Source organism: Rhinoraja longicauda, chromosome 8 (genome assembly GCF_053455715.1).
Source record: "Rhinoraja longicauda isolate Sanriku21f chromosome 8, sRhiLon1.1, whole genome shotgun sequence".
NCBI lineage: Eukaryota > Metazoa > Chordata > Chondrichthyes > Rajiformes > Arhynchobatidae > Rhinoraja > Rhinoraja longicauda.
Genome location: NC_135960.1, coordinates 26,002,740 through 26,023,005, shown reverse-complemented (window position 1 = coordinate 26,023,005; position 20,266 = coordinate 26,002,740). Strand labels below are relative to the sequence as shown.

At 43.3% G+C, this 20,266-nt stretch overlaps 1 protein-coding gene across 1 annotated transcript in view; it reads right to left on the bottom strand.

Annotated features, from left to right (window-relative positions):
* Positions 1-20,266, bottom strand: part of dpp10 (dipeptidyl peptidase like 10) — a 1,117,462-nt gene that overhangs the window by 571,888 nt on the left and 525,308 nt on the right. The window lies entirely within an intron of this gene.

The following is a 20,266-nucleotide window of genomic DNA, read 5'->3' as shown; positions in this document are numbered from 1 at the left end:
GAGAATATTTTGTGCTAGTGGTGTAAATAAAAATTCACATGAGCTTAAAGGACTATCAGTTTGTTATTGCAGCACAAGTTTCTTGTTTCTGAATAATTGATAAGGCAAAGGGGATGTTAATTTTTCCTTGTGCTGCATTACCATTATTATCCAATCACTTAAAAGGGGATTCTTGTGTATGTTAAATGTAGAATACTTTGTTAGAAATCTCACACACAAAAATAACATTTTCCCAGATGTGCTGTTCAATTCACAACTTGATTGAAAATGATTCCAATGAACATTTTGCCATGTGGGAGAAGATGATTTTAAATTTCAGTGTTAGGAAACCTTCCTTTTGGCCAGACTTTTATCCTCCAGTTCAACTCCTTCGGCCTCCTAGCCAAGGCATCAATCTTGAGAGAGAATTAAAAAACTGCAGGTGATGAACATCCAAAATAAAAACAGAATGAAACAATTCTGAAAATCAAGCAGCATCTGTGTAAGAGAAGCATTCAACATTTAAGCAGATGATGTTCGTTTCACTGCATCAGTGTGAATCAAGATTATTTCAGTTGCTTGCAATTTTTAAAGAAATTATTGGCAACTGGATAGAGTGGATGCGAAGAAGACATTTCCACCAGTGGGAGAATCTAAGACCAGAGAGCATGGCCTCAGAATAAAAGGACGGAACTTTTGAAAGGAGAGGAGGAGGAATTTCTTTAGTCAGAAGGTGGTGAATCTGTGGAATCCATTCCCACAGATGGCTGCAGAGACAGTCATTGGGTATTTTTAAGTCAAGTCAAGTCAATTTTATTTGTATAGCACATTTAAAAACAACCCACGTTGACCAAAGTGCTGTACATTTGATTAGGTTCCAATAGAAAAAAAAATGAAAACATACAGTAGTACGCAAACAGTTCACAGCGCCTCCTCAATGAGCCTCAAACGCTAGGGAGTAGAAATATGTTTTGAGCCTGGACTTAAAGGAGTCGATGGAGGGGGCAGTTCTGATCGGGAGAGGGATGCTGTTCCACAGTCTAGGAGCTGCAACCGCAAAAGCGCGGTCACCCCTGAGTTTAAGCCTAGACCGCGGGATAGTGAATAGCCCCAAGTCGGCCGATCTGAGGGACCTGGAGTTAGAGAGGGGGGTTAGAAGATTTTTGATGTAGGGGGGGAGTGTCCATTTAGGGCTTTATACGTGAATAGGAGGAGCTTGAAGTTGATTCTGTACCGTACAGGGAGCCAGTGGAGAGAGGCCAGAATCGGGGTGATGTGGTCCCTTTTACGGGTACCCGTCAGGAGTCTCGCTGCGGCGTTTTGGACCAGTTGCAGGCGGGACAGGGAAGATTGGCTGATCCCAGTGTATAGGGAGTTGCAGTAGTCTAGGCGGGAGGAAATGAAAGCGTGAATGATTTTTTCTGTGTCGTCGAATTTGAGGAAAGGTTTGATTTTAGCTATGGTTCGAAGTTGGAAGAAGCTGGCTTTTACCACAGCGTTGACTTGCTTATCAAATTTTAATGCAGAGTCAAATATCATGCCGAGGTTTTTGACAATCGGTTTGACTAGGCAGGATAGGCTTCCAAGACTGCCTGTTATCAATTTGATGGAGTCGGGGGGGCCGAATAGGATGACCTCAGACTTGCTCTCATTTAATTGGAGGAAGTTCTGTGCCATCCAACATTTTATGTCCTCAAGGCAGTGTGAGAGGCTGTTTAAATTTGACTGGTTGTTGGGTTTCAGGGGGAGGTAAAGCTGAGTGTCATCGGCATAGCAGTGGAAAGAAATGCCGTGCCTTTGAATGATTTGGCCAAGGGGGAGCATGTATAGAGAGAAGAGAATGGGGCCTAGGATGGAGCCTTGTGGAACTCCGCAGGAGAGGCTAGCTGGAGCAGAGGAATAACTGCCTATGTTGATGGCGAAACTCCTATCTTTGAGGTACGAAGCGAACCAGCTCAGGGCAGTGCCATCAATGCCAACCGCGTACCGGAGACGGTCAATAAGGATGGTGTGGTCCACTGTATCGAATGCTGCGCTGAGGTCGAGAAGGAGCAGGATTGCACAGTCGCCGGTGTCGATGGCGAGAAGCAGGTCGTTGTGTACCTTCAACAAGGCAGACTCTGTGCTGTGGTGGGCTCTGAAACCTGACTGGAAACTTTCCAGGATGGTGTTTTGGTGCAGGTAGGGCACTAATTGGTTAAGGATTGCCTTTTCAAGGACTTTTGACAGGAATGGCAGTTTGGAAATGGGTCTGTAGTTGCTAGGCAAGGTGGGGTCTAGGTTAGGTTTTTTCAGTAGGGGCTGGACCACCGCGTGCTTGAAACTGGTTGGAACAGTGCCAGTGGCCAGAGAACTGTTGATAATAGAGAGGATGCTGGGACCAGCTATTGCAATGACATCCTTCAGAAGGGCAGTGGGGGCAGGATCAAGGGGGCAGGTTGCAGGTTTCATAGTGGAGACAAGCTTTGCAAGGGAGGATAGAGTGACGGGTTGGAAGCAGTCCAATTTAGATGAACAGACTAGTGAGACAGCTAGGTCACGGGTGGGAGGGGAAATGTTCATTCTAATATTCTCAACTTTGTTGGTGAAAAATTTAGCGAATTCTTCGCACTTAGCAGGGGACCCAACTAAGCTGGTACTGGGGGCGGGACATATGACAGAGGTAATTGTTCTAAATAGGACCTTGGAGTTATGAGAGTTTTTCGAAATAAGGTCGGAGAAGTATTGTGCTCTAGCAGACTTTACTGCTTCCTGGTATTTGAGAAGATTGTTTCTCAGAATTTCGAATGAAATTTGAAGCTTGTCACATTTCCATCTCCTTTCTGATTTTCTGCACTCCCTTCTTAGGGCTTTGGTGGTGTCATTGAGCCACGGCCGACCTTTGGGCTTAGGCTTTTTCATTTTAAGGGGAGCGATAGAATCCAGGATGGAAGAGCAAGTGATATTAAATAAAGAGGCGAGATCCTCAGTGCTGAGATGGGGGGGAGAGGCCTCAATAGTGCAGATGTTGGGGGCAGCTGTGAGAGCCTCGGAGAATTTACTGGCAGTCAATGAATTTATGTCGCGGGAGTAGTGAACAGGGAGATGAGATTTTGCGGGAGATAAAGACAGAGATGCGTCAAAAATGATAGCACTGTGGTCCGATAGACAGGCTTCAGTAGTTTCAATGTTGTTGATTGGGAATCCGGACGATAACACTAGGTCGAGAGTATGGCCTAACTTGTGAGTGGGTCCCGTGGTGTGAAGAGTCAGATTGAAGGACTCAACCAGGTGCATAAATTCACTCACAAGAGGCTTAGTGGGACAGCAAACATGAATATTAAAGTCACCAAGAATCATGATCCGGTCAAATTTGGGCAAAATGCTAGAAATCAGATCAGCAAATTGGGTGATGAAGTCCTTATGCATTTTTGGTGGGCGATACACAAGAACAATTAAGAGGGGGTAGGCTAGGCCTACTTTAATTAGTTGCACCTCGAAACTGGAGAAATGATCAGCGTTCAGAAGGCGGCAGTTGAAATGTTTCTTAAACACAGTGGCTAAGCCCCCACCGCGTCCGGAGAGCCTAGGCGAGGTGAAAAAGTGACAGTTATCAGGACAGAGTTCCACGAGTGGAGCAAGCTCACCAGGGTTAAGCCAGGATTCTGTGAGCAGTAGGAAGTCCAATCCACGGGTGATGAAGAAGTCGTTGAGGATGAAAGTCTTGTTTTGGAGGGATCTTACGTTGATCAGGGCCACTTTAGTAGGGACAGTAGGGACAACAGGTGAGCTTCGGTCCGGTAGCGGCTCCCACGCCAGCGGGCGGAGGTTCAGGGAGACCACGCCGCTGCGCTTCACAGATGGCCTTGCTGGGAGCCCACGGGCCGGCAGTCCAGGGACCGGGATGATCGGTCGAAGAGCGGCATACCTGAGCTCGAGGGAGCGCCGGTGGATGGAGCTGTAAGGTCGACCAGGTCCGACTTCGCAGCGCTGGGCGAGGTAGGCCGCTGTTGGATGAGCGCGGGCGAGGTTTTTTAAATTTTCGAAAGTTCCCGCGCGTTTACCCCGCCTCCTAGCGCGGTGCGTGCGGCGGTGGATGTAAGGCTGGGCCCGCACATCTACCGGGAGTTGATCGAGGAGCGATCGCTGGAAGAAACTTTGTCCGGGACCTGGACTGAAGAAGTCGACGACGGAGGGTCGGATCAACAGGAGGGTTCGGCGGTCGTAAACTAAAGTGGCTCGAAGAACACTACGAATACTACGATCTCCAGGTGAGCGACGACAGGCAGCCAAACACAACGGCGCGGCCATCTTGGCATAAGGCGGAGATTGACAGATACTTGATTCGTACGGGTGTCAATGGTTCTGGAGAGAAGGCAAGACAATTGAGTTGAGATGAAAAGGTAGATCAGCAATGATTAAATGGCGAGTAGACTCGATTGGCCAAATGGTCTATTTCTGCTCCGATAACTTACGAACTGTGTATTTCTGGCCCACAACTGGTAAGTCTTAGAAATGTAGTTCATGAACCTACTCAGTGCATAATTTGAGTCAACACAGCGCAGAGCAAACGTGCTAGTTTTAACAGATACTGTGTGGAGCAATATTATAATGTGCATGATATTCAATTCCCTTAGATATGCAAAATGTGGGTGTTTGCATAGTCATAGGAAAAAAGGTGCTCAGTGGAACCAAAGGCACCTGCAAAATGTGTAATACAGCCTCTGATGACCTGCCATGGTGGAAACTCTTAAAATGGGGAGCTGCCAAAAGAGGTGTGGCTTGAACTTTTAAGGGCATTTTAAGGCTGTAAGGTATTATCTGCCTGTAGAGAACAAAAAACAAAGTTTTTCATTACATCTCTGTGCACGTGACATTAATAAAACAAATGCCAAGTTGTGTAGTTATGTATATAGGCGACCAAACTGCAATTGCCAGGAGCTTGTTAGTGTAATAATATTTCCAAATAAATCCAGTGGGATGATGCAGCAAGTAATTGAATTCTTCATGTTTAATTCCTTCAATTTTGCCTGCACTTGACTTCGGAACTCATAGATTGATGGGAGGGACATTTGCTCTCCAGTGTTCAGAGTGCAGAGACCAGAATAGTTACCATGCACCTTCAATTGGCAGTTAAAGTATAGTGACCAAGGCACTACATTGGATGAGCACCACAAAGAAAAAAGGATTCTTGTATTCTGGAACAGGAGCAAGGATAGAACTGAAATACAGATTAGGGACCTTGCAGAGATGGGCCTTCTAATTTAGCAATAAATTGAAGCCCACAGCTTTCACTTTTAAAATTACAAAATGCATTATGAAAGATTGCCACAACTTTAGCATGCCCAGTGTGTCAGATGCACCACAGACAACATCTTATCGGAATGCATCACGGCTTTGTAAGACAACTGAGCTGCCAAAGACTGCACAAAATGGCAGAGTTATGGACGCAGCCCAGTTCACCAAGCAAGCCAGTCCTCCCCCTTTCTAACCTCCCACTCCACTCCAATCGACTTAATCTCCACTTCATGCTGTCCTCTGTAAAACAGCCAACATTATTAAGAATCACTCAAATCTCTGATTCTCTTTTGTCTCCTCACCCATTCGGCAGAAGATATAAAAGCTTCAAGGCATGTACCATTAGATTCGCAGACAACTACTTCCATTGTCAGACTCTTGAACAAACATTTTATAAACCAAAGATGCATTCCCGATCTCCCAATCTACCTCATTGCAATCCTTTCTTACTTTTATTATATGCACTCTGTAGCTGTAACTCTACATTCTGTATGTACTCTGATTCCTTTCTCTTTTTGTACAACATGTTACATTCATGTTTGAGATAATTGTACCCACAGATGGTATGATCTGTCTGGGGAACATGCAAAACAAAATTTCATTATATCTTTGTACAGGTGACATTAATGAAACAATGCAAGTTATGTAGTTATGTATTCAGGGGTCCAAACTACAATTGCCAAGACCTTGTTTGAGAGATCATATTTCAGAACAAATACTGTTGGATGATGCAGTAAGTTATTGAATTATGTGATATTTCTAGACATTTCATTCCATCAATCTTGCCTGCACTTGAATTAGGAGTCTACAGACTGAAGGGTGGGACGATTACATTTTTTTTAACAACCAGGACCATCAATGTTAGTACTCCTGTGATACATTTCAAGCAGAATGGCATCACTGAGTCCATCATGTGGGGAAACTATACTCATTAAACACTAATTATTTGTATATGCAATAAAGTAGTTAGCTTTAAATGGGAAACTTTACTGATAGCTTCTAACAGCAGATAAAGGCTTGGAAACTACTGCACCATGAAAGGCGAGGTAAATCAGTGGTACAAAGCAGAGAAAAATGCATGTTTTGTGCAAAAACAATTCTGTGCACTGGTTCCAGAGTCGTGCACAACATTCATTTTAAAAAAAAATGTTAATTGAAGGGATTTTCTTGCTGACCCAGCATTTAAATGTCTATAATTAGTTCACATGCACATACTCTTTCCCCTAGTCTACGTGGTCATGAATTACAGATTGCAAAGTGTGGGCCTGAAGTGAAGATAGTCTCTTGGTAACGAAAAGGAAGAATAGAGCATTAGTTAGATGCCACGCAAATTTGGAGCTGTTCACGAGTCATTGCCAGAGAAGGGGTCAGCTTGCAATTCGATAGGGGTGGGTCAAATTGAAAGTAAATGGTGGGGAATAGGCGAGAGACTCGTATTCTGCTGAGGTGCAGATGTTGGTTGTCCAAAAGAGAGTTATAGACAATAGACAATAGACAATAGGTGCAGGAGTAGGCCATTCAGCCCTTCGAGCCAGCACCGCCATTCAATGCGATCATGGCTGATCACTCTCAATCAGTACCCCGTTCCTGCCTTCTCCCCATACCCCCTCACTCCGCTATCCTTAAGAGCTCTATCCAGCTCTCTCTTGAAAGCATCCAACGAACTGGCCTCCACTGCCTTCTGAGGCAGAGAATTCCACACCTTCACCACTCTCCGACTGAAAAAGTTCTTCCTCATCTCCGTTCTAAATGGCCTACCCCTTATTCTTAAACTGTGGCCCCTTGTTCTGGAAAGTTGTGGTATAGATAAATTGTTTTCATAAAGGGCACTGACTTTGATTGCCGAATTGCACGGGTAGTTATCTTCTCAGACTGGTTTTCTTTATTATCACCAAAATAAACCTGGTGTTCATAGTGAAGGGCTGATCTGCAAGAGTAGCCTGTGCCTTTATTGGTCACGTCAAGAATAAAGAGTGTTCCCATGTAGGGAAGAAGCTGCTCCTGAATCTGGATGATACAGTTTTCAGGCTCCTGTACCTTCTACCCCATGGCAGGGGTAAAATGAGTGTGTGGTCAGGGCGGTGTGGGTCTTTGATGTTGCTGGCTGTCTTTTTGAGGCAGCGTCTGCTGTAAATCCCTTTGATGGTGATGAGGTAGAACCCATGATGGACTGGGCAGTGTTCACTTTTCGCAGTCTTCATCCTGGGCATTCAAGTTGCCAAACCAGGCTGTGATGCAACCAGTCAATAGGCTCTCTACTGTACACCTGTAGAAGTTCAAGAGAATCCTCTCTGACATACCAAATATCTGCTATCATCACAGGAAGTAAAGGCAATGATGGGCTTTCTTTATAATTACATCAATGTGCTGGGTCCAGGAAAGATCTTCAGAAATATGCATGCCCAGGAATTTGTAGCTTTTGACTCTCTCCAACATTGTCGCATCGATATAGACAGGTTTGTGGATCCTCATCCTTCCTCTTCCAAAGTCCACAATCAGCTCATTGGTTTTCCTGATATTGAGAGCCAGGTTGTTGTGCTGGCACCACTTGGGTCAGTTGATCGATTTCACTTCTGTACTATGACTCATCATTATCTGTAATTCATCCAACAGAGATATCGTCGGTGAACTTGAAGATGGAGTTCACTGCATTCGGCTACACAGTCATGAGTATAGAGTGTTTGGAGCGGGGGACTGAGCACACAGCCTTGAGGTGCTTCACTAGTAGATTTGGGAAATTCGGCCCATCGAGTCCACTCTGCTATCCAATCATGGCAGATCTCTGCCTCCTAATCCCATTTTCCTGTCTTTCCCCCATAACCCTTGACACCCGTTCTAATCAAGAATTTGTCTATTTCTGCCTTAATGCACTGATTTGGTCTCCACAGCTCTCCGTGGCAATGAGTTCCACAGATTAACCACCCTCTGACTAAAGAAGTTCCCCCTCACCTCCTTTCTAAAAGAGCGCCCTTTAATTCTGAGGCTATGACCATACTGAAGGTTATTGAGGAAAAAGTGACTTTGCCAATTCGAACTGACTGTGGTCTGTTGATGACGAAGTCGAGGATCCACTTGCAGAGAGATGTGCAGAGACCCAGTTCCATGAGCATGGTAAGCAGCTTGGAGGGGATGATGGTATTGAACGCTGAGCTGTAGTCTATAAACAACAGTCTGATGTTTATGTTTTTATTGTCCAAGTGGTCCAGTGCAGAGTGGAGAGCCAGTGAGATTGCATCCTCCATTGACCTGTAGCGGCAGTAGGCAAACTGATGGGTTGAAGTTCGAGGTTGGAGTTGAAATGTGCCATAACCAACCTCTCAAATCACTTGTGTAGGAAAATAACTGCAGATGCTGATACAAATCAAAGGCATCACAAAATGCTGGAGTAACTCAGCAGGTCAGGCAGCATCTTGGAGAGAAGGAATGGGTAACGTTTTGGATTGAAACCCTTCTTCAGACTGAATTCTTTTAGGTGGGGAGGGATTTGACCAGGGAGTGGAGGTAGGTGGAGGTGCATGGATGGAGTTGAGGTAGGTGGAAATTAGTTTGGTGGGTCATGAACAGGCAGAAACAATGGGTCTGCCAGCACAGTTCTGTTTATGGATTTTAGGGAGAAGGTAAAATCGGGCCGTGTGGGGCTGGGGAACGATAAGGTTGGAGGCATTACAGGGCAAAGCGCCGGAATTGGTGAGATCAGTGATAGTGTTGGTGATTAAGGTCTGGTGCTCGTCAGTGGGGTCATGGTCCAAGGATAAGTAGGATGAGGCGTCTGAGAGTTGTCAGTCTGAAGAAGGGTCTCGACCCGAAACGTCACCCATTCCTTCTCTCCAAAATGCTGCCTGACCTGCTGAGTTACTCCAGCATTTTGTGATAATCCCAAATCACTTCATCACTACAGACGTTAGTGCCACTGGTCGATAGTCATTGTCGAGGCACGTCACCTTACTCTTCTTGGGCACCGGTATTATTGATGCCCTCTTAAAGCAGGTGGGATCCTCAGACCTCAGTAATGAGAGGTTGAAAATGTCTGCAAAAGCTCCAACCATTTGTTATGCACAGGTCTTGAAGAACATGACCAGGTATACCTTCAGGTCCAGATGCTTTGAGGGTTAACCCCCCCCCCCCCCCCCCCCTCCTCCTACCCCCTCCGAAGGTTCTTCTGACATCGGCCTTGGGGACTGCAATATCATCAGGGCATATGGGGGCTCAGGAAGGCACATCAGTGTTCTCCCTATCAAAGTATGCGTCAGGGAGTGATGCTTCGCTGTCACTTGAGCTACCTTGTGATTTCGCCTTGCCGGAAATGATGGCATTCAAGCCCTGCCATAGTTGCCAAACATCTGCCTCATCATCTAACTTAGAGTGAAAGTTCCCTTTTGGCCTTTTTGAAGGCCTTAAGGTCATATCTGGACTTCTTGTATACCTCTGCGTCACCAGACTTGAAAGCCCGGGATCTGATCCTCAGAAGAATGTGGATCTCCTGGTTCATCCAAGGCTTCTGGTTGGGAAACACTCAGATGATTTTAGTAGGAACACACTCCTCCACACATTTTCTTATGAGGTCATACATATCTGAACTTCCTAGAAGTGACATCCAAAATGATATATTTTGGCACTGCAGTGCATTAATGTGCTACATGCATGGATGATGTGGATACATTTCACAAGCCTAGTTGAATCAGTAAGAAAGTTTTCCAATAGAATTCAATTGCAGGATGCACTACATGACAACATTCTTATAGCCTTTCCCTCCATTATATTGTGCATAATGCAAGCACTTCACATGTACAATCAGTCCAAAACATTACCCATCCATGCTCTCGAGAGATGCTGCCTGACCTGCCGAGTTACTCTAGAACTTGGTGTCCTTTTTGTAAATCACCATCTGTAGTTTCTTGTTTCTTCACTTGTATACTTATTCATTCATTACATACGGGACAGAGTTTAAACAAAGATTGCCTGCAGTTTATAATTAGCGATGAAGCAATGAAACTGGCTGATGACATGGAGAGTTTTGTACAAGATCTAAGGATCGCTGTGGCATTAATTTCCGCTTTTTGGCACAGGTTTCTCTTTTGGTTTCACTTCAGGCTTCCAGAAGCAATGACAGCACCAGGCAGGTTGTGAAACCAAATCATACTGAAGAATCTTCACAGACCACCATTTGGGAAGGTTAAAGAACAAACATTTTAGCTGATTATTTAATGTGTTACCATCCATGGAATAAAGATTGGAATATAGTGTGAGATTATGGAAAATTAATAGGAGCCTAAGAAAAAATAAAATGTTGAATATGTTTTAATAAATGCATTTACTATTTTAAACAGGAGTTGAATTTTGAAATACTTGGGAGGGAATATCGTAGAGACTTTGAAAGAGTCAGAAAATACAGAGTAAATGTTGAATTTCTGTATTTTATTTTCCAGAATTTGTTATGAGATTTCCTCGCTTAAACTTCGAAAGGTAATAGTTTAATTCACCTTTCATACAAATTACATTCAATTTATAGGTTGCTATAGCTAAGAGGCAAATCAAAATAATCAAAACAAAAGAGTAAATAATTAAAAGGATCTAAACAAATTATCTTTAAGTTTAATACTAATGCAACCCTATTTAACAATTAGACATTAATCATAGAATTAGAGCTATAGATTGGATCTTCATCATTGGCAGATTTAAGACCATTTTACGGGTGATCGATGGTCAACATGAACTCAGTAGGCCAAAAGACCTGTTTCCATGCTGCATCCATTTTACTGAAGGATTGCACGGTGGCGCAGCGGTAGAGTTGCTGCCTTACAGCGAATGCAGCGCCGGAGATTCAGGCTCGATCCTGACTACGTGCGCCGTCTGTACGGAGTTTGTACGTTCTCCCCATGACCTGCGTGGGTTTTCTCCGAGATCTTCGGTTTCCTCCCACACTCTAAAGACGTACAGGTATGTAGGTTAATTGACTGGGTAATATGTAAAAATTGTCCCTAGTTTGTGTAGGATAGTGTTAGTGTGCGGGGATCGCTGGGCGGCGCTGACTCGGTGGGCCGAAGGGCCTGTTTCCGTGCTGTATCTCTAAATCTAAAAAAATCTAAATTTCATGTATTAGTACCAGTGATAACAGATGCAACCACCACACCAATAACACACTACCAATGAAACTCAGTCATGCACATTCTGTAAGAAGCATATTAAAGGAATTTGTGGTGAATGAATTCAGTTGTCAGTGATCCAGCATCTTGACCTACTGAGTTCATGCTGACCATCGATCACCCGTCCACACTAGCTCTACGTTATCCCAACACACTTGTGGAAATTTTACAGAGGCCAATTAACCTAAAATCCGACATGTCTTTGAGATGTTGGAGGACATCCGATTACTCAGAGGAAACACTCAAACACTCGCAGTCACAGAGAGAACATGCAAACTCCACACAGACAGCACCTTCGGTCAGGATCGAACCCAAGTCTCTGGTACTGTGTGGCAGCAGCTCTACCAATTGGACTTCTTCGTTAATCTTAGATTTTTCTTCATGTGTAGCCTAACGCTATACAACCTTATTCAGTGTATATCCTTGCCTATAAAACATTTAAGCACAACGGTGACACTGTGTTTGCAGTTTCCACAAGTTCAACAGCAACCCAAATGGATGCCTCTTCCTTCTCCAAATCAATATTAAGATCAGAATGTTCAAAAGGAAATCAATTTAAGTAATGAAATTAAATATAAAAGAGCTGGAGCAAATACCAAATTGTTGAGTGTGCAACTGAAGAACCACAAGCATGAAACATCCTCCCAGCAGGATTCTTCTGATAGACAAGAAACACAAAAGATGCTGCATAGTTTTGCGAAAGTTCTCTTTTACCAGTGTTGCTTGCAGGCATGGTGGCACAGCATGTCAATCCACTGACTCAGTTTGTGAGTTCCTGCGCACAATTTTCAGATTTCCATTTTGGAGAAATGACGACAAGAGTTGTGTTACTGCTATCATAACCTGATGCCAAGGTAGAAGTCATTCAACCTATCAAACATCTTCTGCCTATTTACTAGAGACCTCAAATTAGCTGCACAATTCAACCCTTTAGTCCGACAATCCTGTGACTCGTATCAAGTATTTGTGTAATTTTCCTTTGAGAATGATTTAAGTCACCTGGATTTAATGATTCAATAGTGAACAATAGCAAGTGTGTTGGGTAGGGGAGGGGTATAAGATTTGGTATGGTAGTAGAAAATCTATTCTCTGTAGAATAAGTGGTTTTGGTAAAAGAAAGCTTCACAATGCCCAAACTGATACTTGATCAGTCAGTTAAGCTATTTGTTCACATCACCAAAACTGAACTGTTCTTAAACTTATGGAACATAAAAAGTGAGTGCACTGCAGACAGAGCAATTTATTTGGAGGGGGTGGGGGTGGAGATCATTATACTTAGAATCAAAGTAAATTGTAAAGTTTAAAAACTAATGGAAACAGAGTCAATCAGATACGGGAATCGCGGGGCTTGGGTCGGCCCGCCACGGACCTTTCACCGTCCGGCGCGGCCTGGAATAGGCCGTGGACCTTTCACCGTCCAGTGGGGGCTTCAATATCGGGAGCCCCGACGTGGCAACTCCAACAGCCTGACCGCAGGAGAAGACGGCAGGGAAGAGAAAAATACATTCTGGCCTTCCATCACAGTGAGGAGGGGACTGGAGGAGACTCACTGTGATGGATGTTTCTTTTTGTTTGGTGTTAGTTGTGATTGTATGTGTTATTGCATTTTTATTGATTATTCTTATTGGTCTTATTGTTTAACTGCGGGTAATGTTTCATTTCACTACACATTTATGTGTATGTGACAAATAAACGACTATTGACTATTGATATTGATATTAAAAGTGTTTTAAAGGAGGGGAAAATAGGGTTCTTTATTTAAACAAAAATTAGAAATGTAATTGTAAGTTGGTTTGAAGTTAAAATAATGGGTTCCGTTACAGGTGCATTTACCTGAAAAGAACTTGCAAGTCATGCAGAGGGTAATCGAGAATCATTAAAGGCGTTAAGGAAGTGGAGATTTTAATGACTAGCACTAAACTAGTGCATCAAGGGGGCATGGCTGCGCCTTGCGGCTGCGGCTCACCGGCAGTCTCTCTGTCTTTTTTTGTCTTTGTCTATTGTTACCGTTTAAATGTATGTTTTGATTTATTTTTAGCTCTGTATATGTGGGGGGTGGTGGGGGTGGGGGAAACCTTTTTTTCTAATCTCCTCCTCAACGGAGATGCGACCTTTATCGTGTCGTATCTCCGTTCGCGCTATGGCCTAACACTGTGGAGTCGGCGGCCTCCAGCTGGGATCGACCTTGAAGACTCTGGTCGCAGGGCCTGGACTTACCATCTCGGAGGCTTCGGCCGTGGGCCCTGCAGACCGCAACATCGGGAGCTCGCAGGTCCCTGGCTGGTGACCGGCTTTCGGGAGCTCCAACCGTAGCAGCTTCGACCGTTCCGAATCGCGAGGCTCGATCGAACTGTTCGCAGGACCTGCGTGGCTCGGCCGCGGCACTTTCCATCGCCCGGTGGGGGCTTAGGACCTTCCTCGGCCTGCTCGGCTCGGGGACGTTCCATCGCCCGGCGGGGGTTTCAAAAGTCGGGAGCCTCGATCGCCTCAAGGCAGCAGTTTGACTGCCTGACCACGGGAAAAGAATGAGGAGGAGATAAGACTTTTCTTTGCCTTCCATCACAGTGAGGGTGTGCCTGTAGCAATCACTGTGATGGTTGTTTGTGTTAAATTGTAATTGTGTTTCTTGTGTTCTTTATTGTTTACTGTCGGACCCTGACGTGAGAGGACGCTGGCGCTGTTTGTTCGCCGCTTCTCCGTCTGGACAAATCTTTTGTTTGTTTGTTTGTTTGATTTATGTCTTGTTTGCTCTGTAAAGCGTCTTTGAGTATCCTGAAAAGCGCTATATAAATTAAATGTATTATTATTATTATTAAACTGAAGTGCCATTTTGCAAAGCCAAGGAATATTGGCCATTTATCAATGGTGTCTTTAAAAGAGGTTAATGGATTTGAGGAAGTAAACATAGTAAAAAGAACGTACTGACAAGTCAATAAATTAATTGTATAGAAACATTAAACTCAAATCATCCCAAGAGATGATTAAAAGTATAGAATCCCCCTTCATAAATAGTTGAAAGAAAATCAACTACAGCTCTTTCAAATAAAGTTGTTCAAACTAAAAATAAAGTAAGATGTAGGAACAGGCAGAGGGCACATGAAGAACTCCTTTCGAGGCAAGCGCAAGTTGTTTTCAGAGGGGTGGGGGAGTTGGTAGAAAATGTATGCAATTCAGAAATCCAATGATTGTGGGACTGGGAAACTGTCACCTCTGAACCATGGAAGGCGAGTGTTTGTGGGCAGGCTATGTTTTGTGCAAATAGGTTTATGCTAGATATCTTTATCTTGTAATCTGGGAAGGTATATTTGCTTCAAAACATAGTTAGGCACACGTTCAAGTGGTGCAAATGGGTACAGAGCAAGTGAGAATCTGGCAAATCTGATCCTTTTCAATCTGGCCCTCCTATCTTTGATACCAGGGATAGAGTCATAGGGTCAGAGTGATACAGTATGGAAACAGGCCATTCGGCCCAATTTGCCCACACCAGCCAACAATGTCCCAGCTACACTAGTCCCACCTGCTCATGTTTGGTCCATATCCCTCCAAACCTGTCCTATCCATGTACCTGTCTAACTGTTACTTAAATGTTGGGATAGTCCCAGTCTCAACTACTTCCTCTGGCAGCTTGTTCTATACACCCACCACCCTTTGTGTGAAAAAGTTACCCCTCATATTCTTACTAAATCTTTTTCCCTTCACCTTAAACCTATATCTTCTGGTCCTTGATTCAGCAAGTCTGGGCAAGAGATTGTATTACACCAAAATAGATTGTATTAAAGCAGTGAACATAGTTATCAAGAACTACCGCAGGATCTTGATCAGCTGGGCAAAGGTTGCAGCAGGATTTTGATCAGCTGGGAAAGTGGGCCAAGGATGGCTAGCAGAGTTTATTTCAGATAAGTGCGTGGTGTTGCATTTTGGAAGGTCATACCAGGGCAGGAACTTCACTGTGAATGACAGGATAAGAGGAGTATTATAACACAAAAGCATCCAGAAATAAAAGCAGATAATACCCTGAAAGTGGCATCGCAGGAAGATAGGGTCATGAAGGTAGACTTTGATATGCTTGCCTTCATCAGGGAATAGAGTATAGAACAAGACACAAAGTGTTGGAGTAACTCAGCAGGTCCGGAAGGCATCTCTGGATGCAGAGTCTAAAGACTCAGTCTGAAGAAGGGTCCCAACCAGAAATGTCACCTAACCATGTTTTCTCAAGTTACTGCCTGACCACCGAGTTATTCCCATTCTTTGCATTCTACATTAAAAATTCCAGCATCTACAGCCCCTTGTGTTGACAATTAAATATTGACGGTGCGATGCTATGTTACAGTTGTGCAAGTTGTTAGTGAAGCTGCAATTGGAGTACATCATTCAGTTTTAGTCACACTACTGCAGGAAAGACACCATTAAATTGAGAAGAGTACAGCGAAGATTTGTGAAGATGTTGGCAGTATTCAAAGACCCAAGCTATGGGGAGAGGTCATGCAGGTTAGGATTTTATTCCTTGGAGTGCAGAAGGGTGATCTTTTAGATGTATTAATTCATGAGGGAAATAAATAGAGTGTATTTTGCCCAGGGTAAGAATTGGCAGCTCGTTCCATATACCCACCACACTCTGTATGAAAACCTTCCTCCTCATGTTCCTGTGCTGTATGACCACAACTAAAAGATACATAGGACAGTCAAAAGGAATTTCAACAAGTAAATTAATGTCATGGGGGTGAGAAATTGGATAAAGTGCAGAGCCTTTTAAATGGGAAATAATAGCTTTAAAAGAGTTCACGATAGATTTGTTCTATTGGTATTAAGTCGATACAGTGTGAAGAATGATCTCAAACCGAAACATCACCTATCCATGTTTTCCAGAGAAGCTGCTTGACCCATTGAGTTAATTCGGTACGGTGTCCTTTTTTGTGTAGGTATTATAGAAATATAGAAAATAGTGCAGGAGTAGGCCATTTGGCCCTTCGAGTCATTCAATATGATCATGGCTGATCATCCAAAATCGGTACCCCGTTCGTGCTTTTTCCCCCATAATCCCTTGATTCTGTTAGCCCCAAGAGCTAAATCTAACTCTCTTGAAAATATCCAGTGAATTGGATATCAAGTGAATTCGCTGTGGCAGAGAATTCCAAAGATTCACAACTCTCTAGGTGAAAAGGTTTTTCCTCATCTCAGACTTAAATGGCCTCCCCCTTATTCTTAAACTGTGACCCCTGGTTCTGGACTCCCCCAAAATCAGGAACATTATTCCTGCATATTGCCTGTCCAATCCTTTAATTCAAGAGAGGTTATCCACTTTGGTGGTAAGAATAGGAAGGCAGATTATTATCTGAATGGTGTCGTTAGGAAAAGGGGACGTACAACGAGATCTGGGTGTCCTAGTGCATCAGTCACTGAAAGGAAGCATGCAGGTACAGCAGGCAGTAAAGAAAGCGAATGGAATGTTGGCCTTCATAACAAGAGGAATTGAGTATAGGAGCAAAGAGGTCCTTCTGCAGTTGTACAGGGCCCTAGTGAGACCACACCTGGAGTACTGTGTGCAGTTTTGGTCTCCCAATTTGAGGAAGGATATTCTTGTTATTGAGGGCGTGCAGCGTAGGTTTACTAGGTTAATTCCCGGAATGGCGGGACTGTCGTATGTTGAAAGAGTGGAGAGACTGGGCTTGTATACACTGGAATTTAGAAGGATGAAAGGGGATCTTATTGCAACATATTAGATTATTAAGGGGTTGGACACATTAGAGGCAAGAAACATGTTCCCAATGTTGGGGGAGTCCAGAACCAGGGGCCACAGTTTAAGAATAAGGGGTAGGCCATTTAGAACGGAGATGAGGAAAAACTTTTTCACACAGAGAGGTGTAAATCTGTGGAATTCTCTGCCTCAGAATGCAGTGGAGGCCAATTCTCTGAATGCATTCAAGAGAGAGCTAGATAGAGCTCTTAAGGATAGTGGAGTCAGGGGGTATGGGGAGAAGGCAGGAACGGGGTACTGATTGAGAATGATCAGCCATGATCACATTGAATGGTTTTGCTGGCTTGAAGGGCCGAATGGCCTACTCTTGCACCTATTGTCTATTGTCTATCTTTGTAAAAAAATTATATAATGGTTACAACACAGGTAGTCATCTAACCCATTGTGTCTGAACCATGTCACTGCCAAAGAAACTCAATTGTTCCAATCCCAGCCCTTTCTCCACATTGTTGTAAATCTTTTCTCACTGTACATTTATCCATTCTCCTCCCGCAGGCCACACTGGAAACCTCTCTCCATTGTTTTCCAGGTTCCAAGCACATATTATAAGGCCATGCTTTCTCATCTTAATTTTCATCTGCTAGAATTTACACGTAACTCTACCCCTTCAAATGAGGGCCTGTCACCATCTTTTTCTAGACCCTCATCATTTATATTGAATATTCTATCTTCTCTAAAGATGGTCCTAGCCTCTAATTTATCCTTATAATTGTATTCCACATCTGAAAACATTGCAGTAAACCTTTCCAGACTAGTGTTAATGCCTTCAAATATTTCCTAATAATTGACCAGAACTGAAAACAATATTCCAGGTCAGTGTTTTCCAATGGTTTCAGCATCCTCTGCCTCCATTGATAACATCCAGAACTGTGTGTGCCTTATTTTCTGTTTCCTTGCCCCACTCTACCATTTGGACTGATTAGGGTGCTACAACTACAAATTACTTGGCACCTGCACCACTTTCACAACAATAATCTTCACCGTCTCTCTCAATTTTTCTCACCAAAATGCATCATCCTCATGCTTCTCTGTATTAAATTTTCTGTCATGAATCCACCCATTTAAATTTTGGTGCAAACTATCTTTTTCACAATTAATGATACTGCCAAAGTTTGGTGTAAATTGTAAATTTAGAAATTGTGGTTGCCCCACCCCACCAGAGTCCAGGTCTTTTGTGCAGATCAAAAAAGGGAATGGCCATGCACCAATCCAAAGTGAATGGCAGCATAAGAAAATAACTGCAGATGCTGGTACAAATCGATTTATTCACAAAATACTGGAGTAACTCAGCAGGTCAGGCAGCATCTCGGGAGACAAGGAAGCATTCTCCTTCCTCTTGTCAAAATTAAACCATTCACCGGAATCTCTACCCCTGTTGTTACTTACCCTTCCTTTGAGCTATGCTATCAATGTCCCTTTTATGCCAATATGCTTCAATCTTGCTGATAAGCCTGCAATGTGGCACCTTAATAAGAGCTGTCAAGAAGTTAATCTGCATTGCAATAGTTTCAGTGATTTTCTATAACAATGTTCTCCAATAAACCAATGAAGGTTAAGTCATTAAATGAAAAGTAATAGGCCAGATTTAGTGAAAGGTCTCGCATTGCAGGAATACTTATCCTAAAATATGGTCAAGAATGAACATGAAAAATGCCAAATAGTATTGGGCACTTGGCTCTTCATTCAATTAAATCAAGTGTAATTTTGTTCTTATTTAATTTCTTGCTGTAATTTGTGTCATTTAATGCCTTCCCTAATAAATGTGCCTTGGAATTGTCAATTAGTCAAGCTTTTGGGGAAGAAGGTTTCAATCTTGGTTAAAGGTCACCTTGGTTCACCTTGTGTGAAAATGTGCTCTCTAATTTCCCTTCTTCGTAGTATGTCTCTTATTTTAGGATGATGTTCTCTTGTTCTGGATTCCTTCTTCAGAAGAATGAGCATTTCAGAAGAACGCTTTATATAAGCATTTGAAGGCACAGGGCCTCTACTCGCTGGAGTTTAGAAGGATGAGGTAATTGAAACTTACAGAATAGTGAAAGGTCTGGGTATTGTGAATGTGGAGGAGATGTTTCTACTAGTGGGAGAGTCTAGGACCAGAAGTCATAGCCTCAGAATTAAACGACTTTCCTTTAGCAAGGAGATGAGGAGGATATTTTTAGTCAGAGGGTGGTGAATCTGTGGAATTCATTGCCACAGAAGGATGTGGAGGCCAAGTCAATGGATATTTTTAAGGCAGAGATAGATTCTTGATTAGTTCAGGTGCCAGGGGTTATGGGAAGAAGGCAGGAGAATGGGGTTAAGAGAGGAAGATAGATCAGCCATGATTGAATGGCAGAGTAGACTTGATAGGCCAGATGGCCTAATTCTGCTCCTATGACATGAACATAAGAAATAATTTCTCTCTACATAAGTGGCCACAGTGATATAGAGGAGTTGCTGCCTTACAGCGCCTGCAACGCCAGAGACCCGGGTTTGATCCCAATAAGGGGGGTGTCTGAACAGAGTTTGCACAGTCTCCCCATGACCGTGTGTGTTTACTCCGAGATCTTTGGTTTCCTCCCACACTCCAAAGACATACAGGTATGTAGGTTAATTGGCTTGGTGTATGTGTAAATTATCCCTAGTGTGTGTAGGATAGTGTTAATGGATAGCGGGGATCACTTGTCGGTGCGGACTCGGTGGGCCGAAGGGCCTGTTTTCGCGCTGTATATCCAAACTAAAAAAACTAGAATAAAGCTATCATTTTATCATTTAATGTTTAGAATATTTTTCAACCTTATAAATTAAAAGGAATTGACTATGTAAGAGGGAAGGGGAAGATGTACGAGTGCATGGAGATCAGGAAAGACTATCACACTAGTGCCAATTGAATGAGGTGGTCAAGTATTCTAGAGGGAGATCCATGTAGAAAAGAAGAAATTAAGTCCAAACTGATTGATATACAGCACCTCGTTTTCCAACTTGATGTTTTACAGATCTCATACCAAGCACTAAACTAAATGATTAAGTTAACACATATTTTTAGCGTTCAACTTGTGTCACTCTTTATTCTACTGGTATTTCAAATTTCATTGTCACCTCAGTTTTGCAGCTTCTCTGGAAATAGCTTTCG